Below are 5,273 nucleotides of genomic sequence, written 5' to 3' on the forward strand. Positions count from 1 at the left end.
GTCCTGGAGAGTCACTGAGGTGGCTGCTCCGTATCATTCTCACAATCACGAGGAAAGCAAGATAGTACCCATTTACACACAGAGAATGATCTGGGGGACTTCCCTGGTGGTCCAGTGGTTAAGACTGCATTCGCCTTCCAACGCAGAGGGTACAGGTTCAATCCCTGGTCAAGAAACTAAGATCCCACATGCCTGGAGCCCCCAAAAAACTGAAACATAAATCCGAAGCAATACTGTAACAAATTCAAGACAGATTTTAAAAATAGTTCACATTGAAAAAATAAATTAATTAAAAATAATTAACTGATGTTCAGACATATTGAATACTTTGCTCATGGAGATCTAGTCATTCAGTGACAAAATCAGAGTTTGAAGTCTGGGCTTTTGAATTTCACAGCTGTGGTACTTCTGCCTCAGACATCTGTGTATGTGTCTTGAACCCAGCACAATAAATGACTTCTCTTTCTGTCATCTCAGAGTGCCTGGCATGGTGCCATATTCATGGTAGGCACCCACTAAATATGCCGTGATTCTATAATTTTCCAGCATTCCTCAGGTAGATGGCCAATCCACTTCATCTTTTTTTTTCTTGGGGTGCTCCTCGTGGTTTGTGGAGTCTCAGTTCCCTGACCAGAGACTGAATCTGGGCCATGGCAGTGAAAGCTCAGAATCCTGACCATTAGGCTACCAAGGAACTCTGCCAACCACTTCATCTCAATCGTCCATTGACCTGTCTGCCTCTTGTATGAGGTTTTCTCTTACTTTTCTTCACAACCCCAGGGTCTAACACAGTTTTCTGTCAATAATCAAGGGAGGCATGATAGAGGAGGCACCTGGAGAGGAGGGCAAATGCAGCCAACATACCAAATACCACGGGTAAGCCCCTCTGTGGTATTTGGAAAGATGAAACTTCGTAGAAAACTCCTGATATTATCACTAAGTTTTCTGGTTAAGAGATAGAGACTTTAAAAAAAAATAACCTTTGTGCGGGACCATAATTATAGATGTAAATGGCCATGAGATCAAGTAGAACCTGTGCAAACATCCCAAAAGTCCCTGAGAGTACTTTTGTCTGTTTGTTTTTACTGAATCTCTAATCTTAGCTTGCTCCGAATGTCAATTCTATCATTCCTTAAAGATTTTTTAAAGGCTGCTTTCCAGGTTAGCAACACGTATACGTTTCTGTTTGTTGTTGAATTAGACACTGGAAGTCCCACCTTATGTGACCATGCACCTGCCTCTCCCTTTGCATGTGGATATATAGTGATCCATGTACAGAGAAGCGGTGAAATAGACAGAACTCCTTCTTATGGGCTGAATGGTATCCACACTCCCACGAATGCTGAAGTCCTAATCCTTAGTACCTGTCAATGTGATCTTATTTGAAAATTGGGTCAGTGCAAATGGAGTCAGACAGGTTAAGATGACATAGAAAACAAACTATGATTACCAAAGGGGAAAGGGAGGAGGGTGGGGTAAATTAGGAGTTTGGGATTAACAGATACACACTGCTGCTGCTGCTGCTGCTGCTGCTGCTAAGTCACTTCAGTCGTGTCTGACTCTGTGCGACCCCATAGACGGCAGCCCACCAGGCTCCCCCTTCCCTGGGATCCTCCAGGCAAGAATACTGGAGTGGGTTGCCATTTCCTTCTCCAATGCATGAAAGTGAAAAGTGAAAGTGAAGTCGCTCAGTCGTGTCCGACTCCTAGAGACCCCATGGACTGCAGCCTACCCTACCAGCCTCCTCTGTCCATGGGATTTTCCAGGCAAGAGTACTGGAGAGGGTTGCCATTGCCTTCTCCAGATACACACTACTATATATAAAATAGATAAACAACAAGGACCTATTGCATAGCTAAGGGAACTATATTCAGTGCCTTATAATAGCATATAATGGAAAAGAATCTAAAAAAGGTAATGTATATGTATAAACTGAATCATTTTTCTATACACCTAAAACTAACACATTATAAATCAAGTATATTTCAATTTAAAAATAAGAAAAATGACATGTATGTGTATATATACATATATAATATAGTATCCTAAAATACTATAGAATTATAAGAAAAAAAATTTTTAAATGTTCAGGCTAATTTGGAGTTAAGAAATGCAAAAAGACAAAATGATTGAGGAGGTCTTACAAATAACTGAGAAAAGAAGAGAAGCTAAAGGCAAAGGAGAAAAGGAAAGATATATCCATCTGAATGCAGAATTCCAAAGAATAGCAAGGAGAGATAAGAAAGTCTTCCTCAGTGATAAGTGCAAAGAAATAGAGGAAAACAACATAATGGGAAAGACTAGAGATCTCTTCAAGAAAATTAGAAATACCAAGGGAACAATTCATGCATAGGTGGGCACAATAAAGGACAGAAATGGTATGGACCTAACAAAAGCAGAAGATATTAAAAAGAGGTGGCAAGAATACACAAAAGAAAAATACAAAAAAAGATTGTCATGACCCAGATAACCATGATGGTGTGATCACTCACCTAGAGCAAGATATCCTGGAGTGTGAAGTCAAGTGGGCCTTAGGAAGCATCACTACGAACAAAGCTAGTGGAGGTGATAGAATTCCTGTTGAGCTATTTAAATCCTCAAAGATGATGCTATGAAAGTGTTGCACTCAATATGCCAGCAAATTTGGAAAACTCAGCAGTGGCCACAGGACTGGAAAAGGTCAGTTATCATTCCAATCCCAAAGAAAGGCAATGCCAAAGAATTTTCAAACTACCACACAATTGCACTCATCTCACACTCTAGCAAAGTAATGCTCAAAATTCTCCAAGTCAAGCTTCAACAGTATGTGAACCAAGAACTTCCAGATGTTCAAGCTGGTTTTAGAAAAGGCAGAGGAACCAGAGATCAGATTGCCAATATCCACTGGATCCTAGAAAAAGCAAGAGAACTCCAGAAAAACATCTACTTCTGTTCATTGACTATGCCAAAATCTTTGACTGTGTGAGTCACAACAAACAATGGAAAATTCTTAAAGAGATGGGACTTACCACCTTACCTGCCTCCTGAGAAATCTGTATGCAGGTCAAGAAGCGACAGTTAGATCTGGACGTGGAACAACACACTGGTTTCAAATTGGAAAAGGAGTACGTGAAGGCTGTATATTGTCACCCTGCTTATTTAACTTCTATGCAGATTACATCATACGAAATGGCGGGCTGGATGAAGCACAAGCTGGAATCAAGATTGCTGGGAGAAAGATCAATAAGCTCAGATATGCAGATGACACCACCCTTGTGGCAGAAAGTGAATTGGAACTAAAGAGCCTCTTGATGAAAGTGAAAGAGGAGAGTGAAAAAGCTGGCTTAAAACTCAACATGCAAAAACTATCTTGGCATCCAGTCCCATCACCTCATGTCCAGAGGGACAATTTGATCACAGAGACTAATATGCATAAATGAATGCTAAATGAAGAGGAAATTGAAAGCAGAGAGCAGGAGATGCCTCTACAATCTAAGGAAACACCAAAGATTGCCACCAGAAGCTAAGGGAGAAGCATGGGCAGCTACTGCTAAGTCGCCTCAGTCGTGTCGGACTCTGTGCGACCCCATGGACGGCAGCCCACCAGGCTCCCCCATTCCTGGGATTCTCCAGGCAAGAACACTGGAGTGGGTTGCCATTTCCTTCTCCAATGCATGAAAGTGAAAAGTGAAAGTGAAGTCGCTCAGTCGTGTCCGACTCTTAGCGACCCCATGGACTGCAGCCGACCAGGCTCCTCCATCCATGGGATTTTCCAGGCAAGAATATTGGAGTGGGGTGCCATTGCCTTCTCCAGAGCCCCCTGCAAAAGCCCTCAGAAGGATTCAGCGTTGCTGATACCTTGATCTCGAACTTCTGAGAGATAATAAATGTCTGTTTTTTTAAAGCTACCCAGTTTGTGGGTACTTCCTTCTAGCAGCTTTAGGAAACAAATACACTTGGCTTACATAGGATTTCTAGACAGTGGCCTTTAATTAAATGGCTTCTGTCTCAACTTACAATGAAAAGGAAAACGGTGTCTTTCTTGTTTGTTTTTCTCGCTGGCACAAAGATACATATGTTTGGATTATTATACAAATGTTGTAAAGAAAACATACTAATTTTAGAGTACTTAAGAAAAAGCCATTTTTGTCATATCTTTTTTGTACTTTGCAAATAACCTGAATGCTAATGATAGCCCGGGACTGAATATTTTACTAGAGATGATGCAAGATATCATCCTTTATTGCAAAGGTGAATAAAAGGAAAATACAGGTGTGCTTATTGGATGGCACTGGGGTTTCTGGGAAGATGTCTGCGGGAAGGGAGCTAAGAGTAGGCAGTGAAGGTTGAAGCTTGTTTCCTCTGCGTCAGTTAAAGCAGCTCCTGTTTTAGAGCTGGTTTCGTGGACAGGAGTCCTGCATAAGTTTCTTTTCAAAACGGGACTGAGCTGCTTTGAATAAATGAAACCATTTCTTTGGCACTGTTTCCTGCCATTATTCTTCAGAACTTCCAGCCCTACAGAGCTATAGGTCTTAGCTAGATAAGTAGGTAGAGCAATCCAAAAGTTAATTAAAATATCATTTTTTTTTTAGATCACTCAGTTTCTAATATCCCTTAAAATCACTGGATAAAAGTCTTAGTTCAGTTAGTTCAGTTGCTCAGTCGTGTCGGACTCTTTGTGACTCCAGAATTGCAGCACGCCAGACCTCCCTGTCCATCACCATCTCCCGGAGTTCACTCAAACTCACGTCCATCGAGTCGGTGATGCCATCCAACCATCTCATCTTCTGTCGTCCCCTTCTCCTCCTGCCCCCAATCCCTCCCAGCATCAGTCTTTTCCAATGAGTCAACTCTTCACATGAGGTAACCAGAGTACTGGAATTTCAGCTTTAGCATCATTCCTTCCAAAGAACACTCAGGACTGATCTCCTTCAGAATGGACTGGTTATATCTCCTTGCAGTCCAAGGGACTCTCAAGAGTCTTCTCCAACACCACAGTTCAAAAGCATCAATTCTTCGGTGCTCAGCTTTCTTCACAGTCCAACTCTCACATCCATACATGACTACTGGAAAAACCATAGCCTTGACTAGACGGACCTTTGTTGGCAAAGTAATGTCTCTGCTTTTGAATATGCTATCTGCTGCTGCTAAGTCGATTCAGTCATGTCCGACTCTGTGTGACCCCACAGACGGCAGCCCGCCAGGCTCCGCCGTCTCTGCGATTCTCCAGGCAAGAACACTGGAGTGGGTTGCCATCTCCTTCTCCAATGCATGAAAGTGAAAAGTGAACATGA

This window comes from Bubalus kerabau, chromosome 5 (assembly GCF_029407905.1).
Source record: "Bubalus kerabau isolate K-KA32 ecotype Philippines breed swamp buffalo chromosome 5, PCC_UOA_SB_1v2, whole genome shotgun sequence".
Taxonomy (NCBI): domain Eukaryota; kingdom Metazoa; phylum Chordata; class Mammalia; order Artiodactyla; family Bovidae; genus Bubalus; species Bubalus kerabau.